This window comes from Pseudorca crassidens, chromosome 13, assembly GCF_039906515.1.
Source record: "Pseudorca crassidens isolate mPseCra1 chromosome 13, mPseCra1.hap1, whole genome shotgun sequence".
Taxonomy (NCBI): Eukaryota; Metazoa; Chordata; class Mammalia; order Artiodactyla; family Delphinidae; genus Pseudorca; species Pseudorca crassidens.
Genome location: NC_090308.1, coordinates 65799089 through 65818559, shown reverse-complemented (window position 1 = coordinate 65818559; position 19471 = coordinate 65799089). Strand labels below are relative to the sequence as shown.

The following is a 19471-nucleotide window of genomic DNA, read 5'->3' as shown; positions in this document are numbered from 1 at the left end:
TTGTATCTGTTAGCAAGCAATCACTTACCTGCCTGCCTTCACTTCTTGCAGACATTCCTTGATTCCTTGATTCTGAAGGACAAGGAGATTTTGTCAGACACAGAGGTTGGAAGGTCATTCCTGGTAGGCAAATTGGAGTAATGGAAGTCCAGGAATTGTAGAATGTGAGTATTGATAATAGTCAGTAGCAGAGTATGAGACTAGAGAGGTAGACGTGGACCAGAAGCATGAAGATTTGATTTTATCCATAGGGCATAATGCCTCTTCAACTTTTCCAGGGAAATGCTTGTAATGACAGAGGAAATAGGATGCTAATAGCTAGGGATCCCGGAACATGGCCCCAAATGGCCTTCTCCAAGCGCAAAGTGTCTTTGACGTCTCCTGTTATATGTTAAAAATGAAACTGAACTTCTGTTGTTCTCTATGGTGAATATGAGTTGATTTTACTATAAACTCTTTTTAAAGTAATTTGTGACCATCAGGATTAAAAATTCCTCTCCCAGGGACTTCCCTGGTGGTGCAGTGGTTAAGAATCCGCCTGCCAATGCAGGGGACACGGGTTTGAGCCCTGGTCTGGGAAGATCCCACATGCCACGGAGCAACTAAGCCCGTGAGCCACAACTACTGAAGCCTGTGCTCCTCAGGAAGAGAAGTCACCGCAATGAGAAGCCCGCCCACCGCAATGAAGAGTTGCCCCCGCTCACGGCAACTAGAGAAAGCCCGTGCACAGCAACAAAGACCCAATGCAGCCAAGAATAAATAAAATAAATAAATTTTAATAATTCTTCTCCAACACTCAAAATCTTTGATTAAAATTACACAAGAGGGAAGAGATATGGGGACATATGTATATGTATAACTGATGCACTTTGTTATAAAGCAGAAACTAACACACCATTGTAAAGCAATTATACTCCAATAAAGATGTTTTAAAAAAAATTAATGCACTGCAGGAAAATCCTCTGAGTTTATCTTGTGCCTTCAGAGTTACTGGAAAGTCTGGCTGGATGGCTTTCAATGACCAGTTTCCAGCTGTCAAAGAGGCATAATCAGTTTGGGTTTTAGAAAGAACACAGCACTGGCAGCATGAAGGGGCCTGAGGAGGTGGAGACAATAGCAGAAATCCAGGGACAAGATGATGGGAGCCCAAACCAAGGCAGCGAGTGGGGCTGAGTCCAGGAGGAGGTGGTGGATTGAAAGATATTCAAGACGTAGGGGTCATTTGCATGAGGGACTTGAGGCAGAGAGAGGAATGACCAGAGGGAAGAACCAATCCTGGGATGTATGGGGAGGGAAAAATCACTCTGGAAAGTGGTGGAGTGAAAAGGAAGGAGGGCCAGGGCTGGAACTCTGAGAACAGCTGTGTTGAGGATGGGTGTGGGCAGGACAGGAATGGAGCGATTAGGAGGGGAGATGGTCCAGAGACTGCCACATCAAGGAAAGCAAGGAGGACTCTTCAAGAAGGGGTCTGAGAACAGCATCCCATGACAAGGAGAGGTCCAGGGAGACAGCAGGGAGGTTCTAGACCCACTTCAGGGGGAGGGGAGAATGAGTGGGAAAAGTGGGTCCCTGGAGAGACAGGGAGGTAGGAACCTGTGTGAAGAAAGAGGCTGGGCGGTCCAGTCTCTGGACCAACTCCCCTCCTGATTGCTCCATTCCTGTCCTGCCCACACCCATCCCCAACACAGCTGTTCTCAGAGGCTGGAAAGGATGGAGCAGATAAAGGCAGAAGCACTGGATATGAAGGAAGAAACACGGCGAGAATCCAGAACTCCAGGCAGGCAGGAGTGGCTGTGGGTGGACAGGAGAAAGGCAGACACTTGTGCTCATTTTGAGCATTAAACATAATTTGGGGACAGAAGGAGGGTTATCAGATATGTACTCTGAAAAGTGGAACCTGAAACCTAACTCGATTGTCACCAAAGAAAAGACAATGGTAAGATTTTGAAGCTTCAGGATGAGAGCTGGGGATAAGAAGTAAGAAAACTGAGGTTGAGAGCTGGATTATTTTTTCACCTGGGAAACAGGGAAGGAGGTGATGAGTTCAACACTCAAATAAGCAAAATATAGTAATAATCAGAGTAATAATAATACTATTGCTTTCCTTTCCCCTTTCTAAAAAACGTAATTCTAACAATGTTCTCTTTTCCCCCCTCAGAGCTTGTTGTGATGCCTAGCTTTTTCTTAAATAGATAAATGAGTAAATAAAATTTAAATATCCATCTCTTCATTTTGCCCACCTCAAAAAGATGTTTGTGGTCAATAAACTGATTATTTTCACCAATCATTACATCTTTGCTTAAGAACCTTGAAAAACTCTGGCTGTAGACAGAAGTAATCTGACTATTTTTGGATGACTATGAAAAGAAAGCCTTGATGATTTTATTCTAATACAAATGTACTCGAACTTGAAATTGTTTTCCTCAATCCAGCTTCTGAGTTTTTGAGGGGCACAGAGCTGAGTTCACTAATTCTATAGCAGTTTCCCCCAAAAATATATGACTATACTTATAGTTTCTAATCTGTTTTTAAAAACAAACCTGTTTATGTGATATAACTACACAAGGGCATCCAACCTGAACGCTGGTGACAGCAGAGAGCTGGTCAGCACAGCTGTCCTGCGCCCACGTGGATGCGTCAGGCACGGTGCCTGTGTGGATGACCGAGCTCTGGGCCTCGTCTGTCTCTCCATTTTCCGGAGATGCTTCCTACAAGCAGTCTCCTTCAGTACCGCACACCCAGGCTCACCTCACTGCACTTCAGAGGGTAGGTGTGTGTGGAAACCCGGTGACTCGTGCCCAGACTTAAATGGGGTGTTGCGTGATTTTGCAGATGGATGAAAACACTGAGGCCCTGTGTTTGTTCCAGTTTCACTTCAGCACCCTCTGGATTTACGGCTTTGCCCAGGTCTGTCATCGCCAGCCAAAACCTGTTGGTGAGTTTCCTCCATCCTTCATTTTCTGAGGCTGGAAAGGGCGGTGTGAAGGTTGGTCTAGGAGTGTCTCGGGATCCTGCTGGGCCGTGATCCAGAGAAGGGGACCCAGATTCCCAGATCTGATGACCAATTCGTGCGATCCAAAGCAGATACTGAATCAGAATGTTTGCTTATTAGTGTATTATAATCTCCAGTGGTTTATTTTCAGGATAGCCTAGTTCACTCTGGAGAGAGCAGAAACGAAACACTAAAAATTCTTTTCTCTCAAACTTTCCTGTTTCAAATTCAGTGATAGACAGCATGTTTCTCTTCCTTTTTGACCTCAACCTCACCTGTGGGTTCCTTTCAATCATAGAGAATGTCTTTGAAAAATAGCTTATTTGGAAATAATTTCAAACTTTTGGGAAGCGTGTAAGATTAATACACAGAACTCCCATATCGCCTCCCCCAAGATATCCCGGTTGTTCATATTTTGACACACTTGTGTGTTCTCGCTCTCTTTCTCCCCCACCCCTTCTATCTATAGATATCCACATACACACCCATTATTATTATTCTTTTTCTGAATATTTGAAAGCAAGTTTCAGCATGATGCCCATCAACCCCTAAATACACCAGAGGGTATTTTCAGAAGGTAACAACTCTGTCCTACACACAATGCAACATCCAAGTCAGGAAGTCAGCATTGCTGCCAGCCAATCCAGAGATCCTATTCAAATTTCACCAGCTGTCCCAACAACGTCTTTTCCCTTTCTGGTCCAAGATCCAATTCAGGATCCCTGGTTGCATTTAGTTGCCGCATTTCTTTGTTCTCCTTCCATCTGGACCAGCTCCCTGGTGATGTCTCCTCAGCCCCTGCCCCACCACTGCCTCCAGGGAAAGGGCCAGGAAGGGGGAAAGGAAGCGTGACAATACTCCTTTTGACTGTTATTTGATTCAAAGTGTTGGTACTAAATTTATTGAGCTGTTCATTTAAGATTTGTGCAATCTTTGTAAGTTATGACTCAGTTTTTTTTTTAAAAAGGGAGAAATAACCAGGTGAAAACAAATGTTTGTACTTCATGGATAATTAATAAAGCATCCCAAGTGAATGAAGATCCCTCACCTCACAAGGACTTTGCATATGCTGTTCTCTTTGCCTCTTTTCTTCCCCAGCAAACTCCTATTCATCCCGCTCTGCACTTGGTGAAACTTTTCCCGACCCCCCCAGGTCAGAGCTGCTTTATGTGTACCTTGGACCCAATCCTTTGCAGCATTCATTACATTTATATTCCACTCCTCTTTTTAAATGTCTTTTTAAAATTGTGGTAAAATGCACATAACATTTACCATCTTAAATATTTTTAAGTGTAGTGTTTAGTAATGTTGGGTACATTCCCATTGTTGTGCAACCATCACCGTCATCCAGCTCCAGAACTCTTTGCATCTTGCAAAATGGAAACTCTGTATCCAGAATCAACTCCCTTTTCTTGCCTCCTCTCAGCCCTTTGCACCCTCTCTTCTCCCTTTTTTCTCTATGAATTTGACTACTCTAGGTACCAGTTTATCCACATCCTTGCCAACACTTGTTGTTTTTGTTTTTGTGTTTTGATAGCTGCCATCCTGATGAGTGTGAGGTGGTATCTCACTGCGGTTTTGATTTGCATTTCCCTTATGATTAGTGACCTTGAGCACTTTTTCACGTGCTTGTTGGCCATTTGTATATCTTTTTTGGGGAAATGTCTTTTCAAGTTCTCTGCCAATTTTTTGATCAGGTTATTTGTTTCCTTGTTGTTGAGTTGTAGGAGTTCTTTATATGTTCAGGGTATTTATTCTTTATCAGATATATAAATTGCAAATATTTTCTCCCATTCTCTAGGTTGCTTTTTCACTCTGTTGATTGTGTCCTTTGATGAACATAAGTTTTTAATTCATGTAGTTCAATTTATCTATTTTCAATTATGTTGCCTGTGCTTCTGGTGTCATATCCAAGAAATTATTGCCAAATCCAATGTCAAGGAGTTTTCCCCTATGTTTTCTTCTAAGAGTTTTTAGAGTTTTAGCTCTTATGTTTAGGTATTTGATCCATTTTGGATTAATTTTTGTATATTGTGTAAGGTAAGGATTCAACTTCATTCTTTTGCATATAGATATCCAGTTTTCCTAATGCTATCTGTTAAAAAGGCTATCTTTTCCCCATTGAATGATGTTGGTACCCTTGTCAAAAATCATTTGCCCATGTATGCAAGGGTTTATTTCTGAATACTCTATTTTATTCGATTGGTCTCTGTGTCTGTCTTTATGACAGTACAGCGTTGCTTTGATTACTGTAGCTTTGTATTGGGTTGGCCAAAAAGTTTGTTCGGGCTTTTCTGTAACATCTTTGGAAACTTTTTGGCCAACTCAGTAGTAAGTTTTGAAATCAGGAAATGTGACACCTCCAACTTTCTTCTTCTTTTTCAAGATTCTTGTGTCTCTTCAGGGTCTTTTGAGATTTCATATGAATTTTAGAATGGATTTTTCTATTTTTTGCAAAAAACGCCATTGAGATTTTAATAGGGGTTGCATTAAATCTGTAGATCGCTTTAGGTAGTATTGACATCTTAACAGTATTGAGTCTGCCAATCCATGAACATGGGATGCTTTTCCATTCATTTATGTCTTTTAAATTTCTTTCAGCCACATTTTGCAGTTTTCAAGGGTACAAGTCTTTGCATTTTTGGTTAAGTTATTCCTAAGTACTTTATTCTTTTGATGCTATTGTAAATGGAATTGTTTTCTTAACTTAGTTTTTGGATTGTTTATTTGTTTCCTCTTTTCAGAGTGGAATGATTTGTTCAATTTTAATCTCTTTCTTTAGGCTGTAAACTTCAGGAGTGTAGAAACAGTGTCTGGCTTCACTCACAGCTCCACCCCTAGTTCTTTGTATAGTGATAGTCACTGAATTCATGATCAATAAATACTGGTTAAATTTTTCTAACACTGTCAGGCTGGCTTAGTAGACTCACTGTCTATTATTGTGTGTGAATGAAGATTATGCTGATGCTGAACCATTTATCTTGACTATCTTTTCAGTCCTCCACCCTTAAAAAATAAATAAAACCAATATTTATTCAGTGCTTACAATATGCTAAGCATCTTTGTATTTTTTTAATTTGATAAATTCTTTTATTATTATTTTTTTAATTGGAGTATAGTTGCTTTACAATATTGTGTTAGTTTTTGCTGTACAGAAAAGTGAATCAGCTATACGTATACATATATCCCCTCTTTTTTGGATTTCCTTCTCATTTAGGTCACCATAGAGCACTGAATAGAGTTCCCTGTGCTATAGAGTAGGTTCTCATTAGTTATCTATTTTATACATAGTATCAATAGTGTATATATGTCAATCCCAATCTCCCAATTCATCCCACCCTCCCCTTTTCCCCCTTGGTATCCATATGTTTGTTCTCTACATCTGTGTCTCTATTTCTGCTTTGTAAATAAGATTATCCATACCAGTTTTTTCAGACTTCATATATATGCATTAATATACAATATTTGCTTTTCGCTTTCTGACTTACCTCACTCTGTACAACAGTCTCTAGGTCCATCTGCGTCTCTACAAATGATCCAATTTCGTTCCTTTTTATGGCTGAGTAATATTCAATTGTATATATGTACCACATCTTCTTTATCCGTTCCTCTCTTGATGGGCATTTAGGTTGCTTCCATATCCTGGCTATTGTAAATAGAGCTGCAGTGAACATTTTGGTACATGACTCTTTTTGAATTATGGTTTTCTCAGGTATATGCCCAGTAGTGGGATTGCTGGGTCATATGGTAATTCTATTTTTAGTTTTTTAGGGAACCTCTGTACTGTTCTCCATAGTGGCTGGATCAATTTACATTCCCACCAGCAGTGAAAGAGGGTTCCCTTTTCTCCACACCCTCTCCAGCATTTATTGTTTGTAGATTTTTTGGTGATGGCCATTCTTACCGGTGTGAGGTGATACCTTGTTGTAGTTTTGATTTGCATTTCTCTAATAGTGATGTTGAGCATCTTTTCATGTGTTTGTTGGCCATCTGTGTGTCTTCTTTGGAGAAATGTCTAGGTCTTCTGCCCATTTTTTGGATTGGGTTTTTTGTTTTTTTGATACTGAGCTGCTTGTATATTTTGGAGATTAATCCTTTGTCAGTTGCTAAGCATCTTTGTACGTTTTACTTCATTTCTCACAACAACCCAGTGAGGTGGGCATAGAGTCAGAATACACCTTGTTGAAAGCTAGTGTTCTGGAGCCAGACTTCCCGAATTTGAACCTGGTTCTTGCACTCGCAAACTGTGTGCTCTTGTACAAGTTACTTCATCTCTTTGTGCCTCAGATTCCAATAATATGGGATTCCTAAATTGCACACCCCTTGATTTGTCCTGAGGATTAATTAAGATATTGTATGTCAATTTCTCAGCACATAGTAAGTGCTTCGTAAATCTTAGCAATTATTATCTCAACTTGGTAAATATGGGAGCCGAGGTTTAAAGAGGAAAAGCTGCCCGTGATCACTCCCAGGCAGCCTAGAATCCCTAAGTACCTAAGCCCTACACTAAAGTGCCCCCCCAGTGTACACCATTCTCCCCTATATTTGAGGCCAGACAATAAGGAAACTTACAAGCCCCTCAAGGATAAAATGTATGAAGGGTCTGTGAGAAATGGAACGTCCCAGGAGGCCCTTTCATTTTTCAGAAATTCACTAGGAACTCCTGGGGAGACTCAGGGTGTCCTGAGGAGAAATCTGACTCTACAGACTAGAAGCCTTCACTCAGTAGATCAAGCTCGCTGTCTGTAGATCTCCAGTGCAGACCAGCCAGACAGCCAGCATGGCTCAGGTGGACCCATCGCCAAGTGGGGAGGGCATTAGGGGAGCGTGAAGGGCACTTCCAGCATTATCTCAGGCCAGAAGCGGAGGCTAGAGTCTGGCTCCCCCTCCCTCTGTGCTCAGACTTTGCTTTCAGCGCAGGCACACCACCCTCGTCTTTACCCTGTTTCCAGTGATTCCAGGGCTCTGGAGAAACATCTTCCCCTTTAGAAAAGACCAGGACACTCGTCGCAGACCTCCAAGTTCAGGGGAAGCAATGACCATTGCAATAGTCACATTTGCAGTGGGTTCACTAATATCAATGGCTAACATTTCTTGAGCACCCATTGTTCTTAGTGCTTTACCTGCAATAGCTTATTTTATCCTTGGGTGACGGACACATCCTAGTTTTCCCAGGACTTTACCAGTTTTTGCAACGAAAGTCCAGCATCCTGGAAAGCCCTTCCGTCCAGGGCAGACCAGGAGGGCTGGTCACTTTGTTTTATCTTCACCACCACCTGAGGAAGCAGGAATCTTGTCACAGAGGAGTGGAGTGCTTTCCTAAACCCCCATCAAGTATCCGAGGCAGATAAAAAGAAACGAAATTGAGTTATTGTAGTGAGGTGGATGGACCTAGAGTCTGTCATACAGAGTGAAGTAAGTCAGAAAGAGAAAGACAAATACCGCATGCTAACACATATATATGGAATCTAAAAAAAAAAAAAAAAAAAACTCATGAAGAACCTAGGGGCAAGACGGGAATAAAGACACTGACCTACTAGAGAATGGATTTGAGGACACGGGGAAGGGGAAGGGTAAGCTGGGACGAAGTGAGAGAGTGACATGGACATATACATACTACCAAATGTAAAATAGATAGCTAGTGGGAAGCAGCTGCATAGCACAGGGAGATCAGCTTGGTGCTCTGTGACCACCTAGAGGGGTGGGATAAGGAGGGTGGGAGGGAGGGAGACGCAAGAGGGAAGAGATATGGGAACATATGTATACGTATAGCTGATTCACTTTGTTATATAGCAGAAACGAACACACCATTGTAAAGCAATTATACTCCAATAAAGATGTTTAAAAAAATCAAATTAGGATGAAAATTTTACAATAAACTGTCTTAGAAAACTTAAAAAAAAAAAAGTATCCGAGGTAGGATTTGAACTCATGCAGTCTAGCTCCAGAGTTTGTTCTCCTAACCAATACACAATGCTGCCCAAACCAGTGGAAGTAGCCTCCACAAGTAAATGCTTGGGTTTGGTCCAGATGCCAAATGGATGGCAAATAGTACTGGCAGCTCTAGGAAAAATAGTAAATTGCACAATATGAAATTTCCCAAAATTAAAAACGGAAACTCATACTTTATTGCTGAGAAAATGCCAAAGATTGCTTTCTAGACTCCCTGGCTCTCAGATTTGGTTTATTCTGCTTTTGGTTGTGCCTTTTATTTCGGTGAGAGTGAACGTGGGGACCAGACCTGCATTGTCAGGGCGGGGTGGGGGGAGTCACTTTAAGGCAGGGAGGAGCAAGGTGAGATTCCAGTTCTCTGTGATGGGCTTTCATCTCCTCCACTTCCTCTGTCGTCTCTGTGGAACATCACCCACTTAGCTGCTGCCTTAGTCCTAGTCTTCTTTCGCCAGGTGGCAAAACATTAGCTCTGCTCCGGCTCAGAGTGTGCGTAGGGAGGCAGCTCATTTAGCTGCTGTATTAGTCAGGATTCATGAGAGGAACAGAAAGAACAAGATAGCTAGTTAGGTAGATAGAGGATAGTTAGATAGATGATAGATAGATAGAAAGATGATAGATGATAGATAGATAGAAAGATGATAGATTGATAGATAGATAGAAGATAGATGATAAGTGATAGATGATAGAGAGATGATAGTGATAGATAGATGATAGATAGATGATAAATGATAGATAGATAGATAGGTACGTAGAAGACAGATAGCTAGATAGATGATAGATGATAAATGATAGATAGATGATAGATAGATACATAGATACATAGAAGACAGATAGATAGATGATAGATGATTGATAGTTGATAGATAGATGATGGTGATAGATGATAGATGATAGACAGATTGTAGATAGACAGATGATAAATGATAGATATATAATAGATAGGTAGAAGATAGATGATAAATGATTATAGATAGATGATAGAGAGATAGATGATAGTGATAGATAGATGATAGATAGATAGATGATAAATGATAGATGATAGATAGAAGACAGATAGATGATTGATAGTTGGTAGATGATAGTGATAGATGATAGATACATAGATAGATGATAGATGATAGATAATTTTAGATAGATAGATAGACAGATGATAGATAGAAGATAGATAGATGATAAATGATAGTTGATAAGTGATAGATGATAGAGAGATAGATGATAGTGATAGATGATAGATAGATGATAGATAGCTAGATGATAAATGATAGATAGAAGATAGATAAATAGATGATAAATGATAGATAATAGATAGATGATAAATGATAGATAGATGATAGATGGATAGATAGATGATAGATGGATAGATCATAGTAGATAGATAGATGATAGAAGATAATATATGACAAATGATAGATAGATGATAGATAGATGATAAATGATAGATAGATAGATGATAGATGATAGATAGATAGATAGGTAGAGAGTTAGGAGAGATTTATTATAGGAATCGACTCATGCGGCTGTGGAAGCTGAGAAGTCCCACAGTCTGCCATCTGCAAGCTGGTAAAGCAGGAAAGCCGGTGGAATAATTGAGTTGGAGTCTAAAGACCCAAGAACCAGGAGCTCTGACGTCCAAGGGCAGAAGATGGGCGTCCCAGCTCTAGGAGAAGGAGCAAATTCACCCTTCCTCTGCCTTTTTGTTCTATTCAGACCTTCAATGGATTGGATGGTGCCCACACACATTGGGGAGGATGGTCTTCTTTACTCAGTTTACTGATTCAAATGCTAACCTCTTACAGGCACACCCAGAAATAATGTTTTACAGGTTACCTGGGCATCTTTTAGCCCAAGCAAGTTGACACTTAAAATTAGGCATCACAGCTTCTGGGACTCTGCCCTCTGCTGTGCTGGCTGCCAGTCTAGCCCTCACTGAGGTTTCCTGCCAGCACAGTCCACGCTGCCCCATGGTGGCATGGACCAGCCCTGCCCTCTAATACACGCCAGGGCTTCTGCTCATTCACTCATGTGCTTCTCTGTCCTGGGGAGATGCCTACACACACACCCTCCTGGGAGGGGCTGGAGGAGGGAGGGGAGATTAGGAAGGAGAGCTTGTAGCTTTCAGGTAGACCCTCAGACTGTACCCAAACCACAATTCTCTCCTGATACCCAGCCCTCGTAGCGTCATCCAGCCCACCCTTCTAGCCCAATGGATTTCTTCATTGCTCAGGAGGTTTTGTTTTGTTTTCCTCTCAGGGGTTCTGCGGTTGCTCCCTGTGATGTAGCCTCTGTTACTCTCCTCTCTCCTCCTCTGTCTTGTCAGACACGGGTATGTGCAACCCCAGGAAAACTAGGCAATGCAGCTGAGTGCAGAGGATCTATGGGAGAGATGAGATCTGCCCTCTCACCTCCAAGCCGAGCTGAGTCTCAGAGAGGGGCCCAACCAAGACACCCGCTTATGCCCATAATTTCTGTTTCCTAAAAATGTCAAGAACAAATGAAATTTGTTCCCTTTTAAGGCCCTGACTCTTCTTTCGACACCTTTACATACATCTTTTCAGCTTAAACTCCTGTCGCATGTTATCTTATTTACTAGGTCTTTCTTATTTCAACATTGTGAGAGAAGAAATCTGATCGGTCTGGTTGATGGCCAGACATCAGATGGCCAGACTGACTGCCTTGGGTGGGTTAGAAGCCCACCTCTGATACAATCAGCCATTACCAAATTGGAGAGGGGGCTGGGGAGAGGGGAAGGGTGTCACAGGGAACAAGGTCATCCAATCCTTCCCCTTCAGCTGCCCCTGTGTGTAGGTCATTCTCTTTTTAGGGGGGCTACTGGTGGATAAACGCAGTAATCAATACCTCAGTTACATTCATACGACAAAAGTGAGCTGTCTTCTGAAATACTGACTTGTGACCCCCTCCCCCTGATATTCAAACTTCCAACCTTGGTTTTTTTGTTTTTCTTCTCAGGAGTATGAAAAGTAACAAAGAGGAGAAGTGTCTGGGGACACATCTTGTGTCGTCACCTAAGCCTGAGTTTTTGTTGCTTAGATGATTCGTATATAGATTTAAGTGCCGTCAGATTTCACACAGATAAATAATGATTCACAGCTTCAGAAGAACCCTGCTGTGTCCTTTTATGCTGCCTTTCATAATAAGACTTTAACTGCCCTTAAAACACTAAATCTCATTAACATTATCTCCAACACGCTAATAGGAAAAACAGGCCTGTAGAACAGTGACAGTTTATGATTAAAAACACATTTATTTAAAGGCTGAGCTGCCTCCACTTGAATATAGCCTCCTGCTTCCATAATCTGCTTTTCACAGATGCTTTTTAGCAGGCAGCCCCTGCTATAGCTCTGCTAACAGCGTAAAACCTTGAATGATATGCCTGGATTTGATATGTGCTCATTGCTTATCAGAAATTCCTCAGTTGTAGCCTATCACTGATGAAATTACTTCCCAGGAGAAAACTGGGCACTTTTGGAAGACGCACTAATGCCACCGGGCCACTAGGGTCACGTTTAGTATTCCACAACAGTAACTGTCGTGGCTTATGAAAGAGTCAGTCGTGATGGAATAGCATGCTTCATGCTTTGTTCACCTAAAGAGGAAGATACAGAGACAACCTGGCCCAAGTGTAAAATGGAATGCAATAAAATTGCTCCAATCTATTATTAGTTTATTTAAAACCACGAGTAACTCAAAGCGATTGCTGGTCTTCACCTGAAATAGACACATACTGTGATTCCATTGTGAAAATCTCGGATAATCCAAACCTTACTAACTCAAAAGTTTTGTGGAGTGATGTTTGTATGTGTGGACATGTCACACAACGCTCCTGCTTTTAGTCTCAGATAACTGAGGTTACATTTTGTAGCCAGCTCTGGTGGAATAGTACCATACTTTACCTTGAACAAGGCTCAATATATTGTAGAGACAATTCATTCTATTTAGGGTTGGGATACTCCACTGAGGAACAGTGGGTGGGCGGCAGTTTGATGACAGAGAATAGAGCCAGCAAACTCACCACGTGCACTTCCCAGAGCTCCAGTGCAGCAGGGATGCTTGGGCTGGGTGGAGAGGAACCAGGAGTGTTGCCTGCACAGATGTCCCCCGCAAGGTGGGAGGTAAAGGGAAACCAGGGCGGGCCCTCCCTGGCTTGAGTAGAGACACAGGGCTGAGATGGATGGCATTAGACAAGGAGCACCCCAAGGGCAAAGGACAGGTTTAAGTGAAATGAAACCTTGACTCACTATGATAAGGACAGGGGGTTGGAATGTTTTACATTCCCCTCTTCTGTCACCATTCTTATAACATCTGTGTGGCTCGTGTAACTGGGAAGTCCAGGACACAGTCACATGGTCTCCAGTTCTCCCTCAGCTCCGTTTCTCCTCTTTGTTGGTCTCGCACTCCAGCGAGTGCTTGCTATGTGAAACCACGGAAAAGGTAGTCCCCAGCAGCTCCAAGATCACGTGGACCTCCCTGCTCAACATCTCTGGGCAGGGGCGACAACACCTTCTCTTCCGGGGTCCGTATATCAAGTTTTTGATCGGCCCTACTGGGTCACGTGCCCATGCCATGGGCCCATCATTTTAGAAAGGGAAATAAAAACCATGACTGGCACGGTCCCATCTTGAAAGAGAAAGAGGTGCCAGGTAGACAAAAGTAGCCCCTGTGAACCGCAGTTTCCTTGAAGCGCTTATTTTGAGCCGGGGTCGGTCTAATTCTGACATGAACTAAGTTTTTGTGAAAGGCCTTCTTGAAGAGGGGCGACTCAGTTTGTATGGACAGTCCAGGCACAACCTCATATTCAATTTCTCTCATCCACCCCCCAATACCCACCCCTTCTGTCTGTCCTCTCCCAATGTTTTCACATTGTCGTGCCACCTCTGTGGACAATACCCTTAAAATGTGCTGGTGTTTATGTGGCAGAGGGTCTTGAACGCCAGACAAAGGTGTTTGCACCTAATTCCTCCATCAATAGCAATCCATTTATGACGTTTGAGCCTGGGCACGAAATGACTGAATTTCTCACTTTAGGGAGCTCAGTCTGGAAGCGGAGTGCAGGATGGATTGAGAGAGCAGGAGAGGCAGTGAGGAGGCAGGAAGGAGGCTCGCACAGGACTCTGGCCAGGAGCGGAGGAGGCCTGGTTGAAGAAGGGGTGGGAGGAAAAGAGCAGGGGTAGAACGGATGGCTCTTTCAGAGGCAAAGTCTCTCAGTTCTTGGAAACTGACTTGATGTTGGGGAGCAACAGAGAAGGAAGTAAAATTTTTAAAACAACCTAAGTTCTCAAGTTTTGGAATTGAGGAAAAAGAGGAAGAGGATTGGCATTCGATGTACAGCAGGCAGTTGGCAGTATGGATCTGGAATTCAGGAGAGGGGTTGGGGCAGGAGAGAGAGAATCCTGAATATAGTTAGAGCTGAAATAATGGGAATCACGCGATTGTGTCCAAAAACTACAGAGAAATACGGGGAAAGCAAATAGCACTCAGTCCCTCATTCCAGAAACCTGGGAGTCATCCTTGATTCCTCCATCCCCTCATGTCCTATATTCAGTCTTTCAGTCACACCTGACAATTCTGTCTTCAGATTTTATCCTGCGTCTGTCCACTTCCATCCTTTGCCACTCCCTTCCCTTAGTGAAGACTCTCCTGCCTGGACCACTGCAGGTTGAGTCGCTTCTAAATGGTCTCTTTGCTTCCACTCTTGCCTGCCTCCAATCAGCTGTGGCATGTCACCCTTAGGGCTTTGAGCCCTTAATGGCTTCCCACTGAGGTTAGAATAGAATCCAAGCATCATATTACGGTACACAAGACTTTGCAAAACTGGGTCCTTGCCTCTCTCTCCAACTTTCTGTCCTTGTCCCCTTCCTTCACCACCTTTTAATCACTGTCATCTTTAGGTTTCCCAACATGTCAAGCTGTCTACCAGTTCTGCTCTAAACTCCTTCACCAGCCCTAGCCCTACCTCTTCTTTTTCATCCCTTCTCTCCAGCTTCCGCTTCTACTTCCCATTCCTTTAATCCTCCCAGGAGCACAGAGTTATTTTTTATTCCCTAAAGTATCATCTTCCACAACAGATCCCTCCGTGGCCACCCCCATTCTCACTCCAGCGCTGCAGCATGAAGTCGCTGCAGTCCCTAGAGGCCAAGGGGTAGGGAACCCGGGTCTGACCGATAGCATAAAGCTCATAAAAATCATCATACTTTCCCTTTTAAAATACATTCCAGTTTTAAAGAATATAATACTAAACATGGAAATTATTTTTTAAGATAAGGTATAAAAGGATTCTTCACTTAACAAAAGGATTCATCTTGAGGTTTCCTAAAATATTGATTTTTTTCCTCCTAATATAATCAGAGATTGTAATTTTATTTTCCACCATTCAGTTCACACAGTTTTCAAGCATACAACAATTGCAGAAGATGCTTGTGTTATTCCTGTGTCATAGACAGTAAGATTGAGTCACAAAGTCTTGCCGTGAATGACAAAGACTAAATGATAGAGTCAAGGTTTAGCGACCAGAGAACTGTTAGCATGGAATCTTTGCTGATATCAAAGACTAATTCCATTTCCCCAATAATTTCCTCTTAAAATATAGACTAAATTCCTGCCTTTGTTTTCCAATACCTGCAGTGGACTTGAGTGTAAAGATCTTGGTGATATTTTGTATAGCACTGGGTAGGGGATTCCCAGATGATGGTTACTTCGTTCCTTAGGCCACTCCTCAGCCGACGCTTATGTTTGTGTTGGGCTGCCTGCATTGAGACTATTTTTTATTTTTAACTTCTTTTAAAAAATTAAAGTATAGTTGATTTACAATGTTGTGTTAGTTTCAGGTGTACAGCAAAATGATTCAGTTATATATATTCAGATTCGTTTCCATTATAGGTTATTACAAGATACTGAATATAGTTCCCTGTGCTATACAGTAGGACCTTGTTGTTTATCTATTTTATGTATAGCAGTATGTATGTGTTAATCCCAAACTGCTAATTTGTTCCTTACCCCCATCTTTTCCCTTTTGGTAACCATAAGTTTGCTTTCTGTGTCTGTGAGTCTATTTCTGTTTTGTAACAAGCTCATCTGTATCATTTTTTTTTAGTTTCCACGTATAAGTGATATTATACGATACTTGTCTTTCTCTGTCTGACTTACTTCACTTAGTATGATAATCTCTAGGTCCACCCACGTTACTGCAAATGGCATTATTTCATTCTTGTTTTATGGCTGAGAGGCTATTTTTGATAATACATTTGTGTTTTGTCCAGTGAGCAACCAGGCAGAGAGGCAGTGCTAGGACAGTTAAGTTACACTTTAGCGTAATTTCAAGACGTGAATAACAAGTTCTTTTTTTAAATAAAAAAGGAAATGAAATTAAAAACAAGATGTCAATTTAATCTGGGAGATTTGAAATGACAAGCTTGCCCCTTGTCAATTTTGTTCCAGTTCACCAAGTCTCAACAATCACAGCAGCAGGGCAGAGGAGGAGAGGCTGTCCCTCGACCCCAGGACCTTCTTGCATTTGTGGGTTTAATCTGGGCTCCAGTATTATTTTCAAGGGTTTTTATGGTCACAGATTCCTGCTTATATTAAGAAAGCTTTTTGTAGATAGAGATCTATCTGATGCTAGCCAAGCAGCATATGATTACTATAAAAGTAATTTATAGGAAAAAAAACCCACCCCACCTGAATCCTTAGGTACTTAGATGAGTATACACGAGTAAATTTGAGGTCTAGAACCAAGCCCTGTCTAAACACAGCTTCATCAGATTTTGATTTGGGCGGAAAAATTAAAGCTCGTGCTTTGCTCCAACATTTTCACATTAAGACAGTCTCACCAGCTTGATTGTTTTGTTCACCTTGTCTGTTCTCCCAGGTGCACCAGGACAAGGGTGATAAACCCGACTCAGGCAACTGTTGTAAGGGAAATTGAAAGCCATGTAAATCCAGGGCTTATATTAACTGCTAAGAGCTTAAGCACCAATAGTCAGTACCTACTTAGAAGCCTGCATGTTCCACAACTTGCTCAAGAACTGGAAGAGAAAAACACCACATCACATTCTTTCATCACATAGAAATAATATATTGGTCCTGAAAGTATTTTTAGTTCTCCATGGAAAAAGAAAATTCAATTTTGCCTTTAAAAAAATTTAAGTAATTCCAAACAGAAGTACAATTTTTTTCCTCAGAATTTTCACATCTTGGGACAGGAGCAATAATAATTACTCTTATTTGAGGCAGACCCCAGACCAGTACTTCATATGTGTTCTTTTCTTAATCTTCACAACAACCCCACAAAGTCGTTTCTATTATCTCCCTTTTACAGATGAGTAAACGAGGGCTCAGACGGGCAGGGGTGGCCAGTTCCGTATTCAAATCCCGTCTTCTGTGATTTCACACTGCATCTCTTGGGAATGGAGTTCCAGTCATTTGGCGAGACTTATTTTTACCTTTGTGGGCCCAATTTGTATCTTGATTTATTAGTTTTCTTTAATGAGAGAGACTAATAAAAATGGTCAGCTCTGACATTTGACTTTACCCTAAAAAAGGCCATATTAGATGGCCATGCCATCCTCTTGACATTGGGTTACACTTTACCTTGTCTTGGGTCTCCCTTCTTACCTCCTGTGGCCTCACTGGAACTCACAGAACTCATTCTATCTAGTTCCCTTTTCCCTCCCTCGCTGAGTTTTCTAACATGCCATCTTCAAAGGGTATAGCAGACTTACATCCATGAAAAGTTATATGCACATTAGAATATAAATCTAATGAATTTTTAGGTGAACTTGTTACTAAAATATACTTATTGTAAAGGGCATGAACCATGCGTTTACAGCTCCACAAATTTTCAAAAAGTGAACCACCCATACATATAACCAGCACCCAGATAGAGAAATAAAATATTACCAGGCAAACTAATGATATTTTAAATGCTGAAGGGAATATTCTTATTTCAAAGCATATGTAAATAATCTTTTTGTAAAGGTAAGGATGCATTTGAAATGTGTTTCATTATGTCCCACCGTGTTTTATGCACCAATTTTCATACCTTGTGTTTTGTTAAACCCATGATGTGTTTAAAGAGAACCTATGGCCAAGCACCAACATCAGAGTATACAAAGCACGTCTACATGCAAATAAAATCAGAAAACATCCAGTAGAAAGATAAGCAGAGCAATTAAATGGCATTTCACAAAAGAGGCAACAGGTGACCTGTGACTTGAGAAAGCTGATCAACTTTATTAGTAATCACGTAAAGACAGAGAGAAGCAACAATGAAACACTTTTTTTCCCATCCAATGCTTGGCACGTACTTTAAAACTTCGACATCATCAGAGACGGGCAGTGACGTGCAGCCACGGGACGTTCATCTATGACTGATGGTTATGTAATTCGGTAAAAAAAACTTAGGAGTGGGCAAAAAAAAAATTTTTTTAAGTAAATAGAACTTACGTAGAACAATAACAAGCAGCAAGACATGAACACCTTTCCCAGCCTCACATCAGAACTCAACACCGCGTAGTCCTTAGAGTGTTTTCTCCTGGTTATTAAATTAAAAACTGTCTTTCTACAATGAACATCTAGAACAGACATTTCTGTTGTGAATTCTAAAAATTTGCTTATCTTTAAGAAGCAACCCCTTTAGGGAGGACTTTTCCTTTCTGCTCACAGGTGGGTCCTAGTTTCACATTCCCGGGACAAGAAAAGTTCCCAGTAAAAGCCTGCTGGTTCTGTGGTTTAGTTTGTCAACATCTTCTGAATACGGAGGATTATATATAACACACAATCTGTTTTACATTGTCTCCATCATTTATTGTTAGCTTTCCACCAGTGGCCACCAGTGGCAGGTCCGCTGCTGTCTCATTTGACAAAGCAAGCATCGTTTCTATTCGAGAACGTGAGGCAGGCCTCCTTGCAGAGGGAAGAACACACGCGTTTCCAAGTGCCAGGCCCCACGTGTGAAGGGAGTCTGTTATGTTTCAGTGATGAGTCACAGAGGATGTTGCAGGTGGTTCAGAGTGATGCTTCAAAAGGTGAAAAAAATACTGATGGAGCCGAGATCAAGGATTAATATAACAAGGTGACAGGGGAGAATAGATGAGTCTGAGTTAAATATTTTAGGACAAAAACTGCCCAAGTTCCAATTGTACCACTTAGTTTTGGATGATCTCAAGGAAGACTCATTCTCTTGTGCCAAATGGTTTCTTTTCTTAGATAATGTTCATGTCTCAAGACTTGTGCATAGAATGTAGATTAGTGTCCAAATGTGGTCTACATTAGAATCTCCTGGAAGCCATGATAAAAATGCAGATGCTTGGCCCCTAGTCTAACCTACTCATGGGGAATCTATGAGGTTGCAGCCCAGCCACCAGTTTATAAGAAGCTCCCCTGGTGATTTTATTTTTTATTTATTTTACTTTATTTTATTTTATATTTCCCAGTTTTATTGAGATATAATTGACATATAACATGGTATTAGTTTAAGGTGTACAACATAATGATTTATATAGGTATATATTG

General features: G+C 41.4%; 1 long non-coding RNA gene across 1 annotated transcript in view; it reads left to right on the top strand.

The window, feature by feature from the left end:
• Nucleotides 1-19471, top strand: part of LOC137204730 (uncharacterized) — an 86492-nt gene that overhangs the window by 5750 nt on the left and 61271 nt on the right. Inside the window, exon 2 of the long non-coding RNA XR_010933809.1 lies at nucleotides 2833-2935. This is a non-coding gene — a long non-coding RNA (uncharacterized lncRNA). The remainder of the gene's footprint in view (nucleotides 1-2832; nucleotides 2936-19471) is intronic.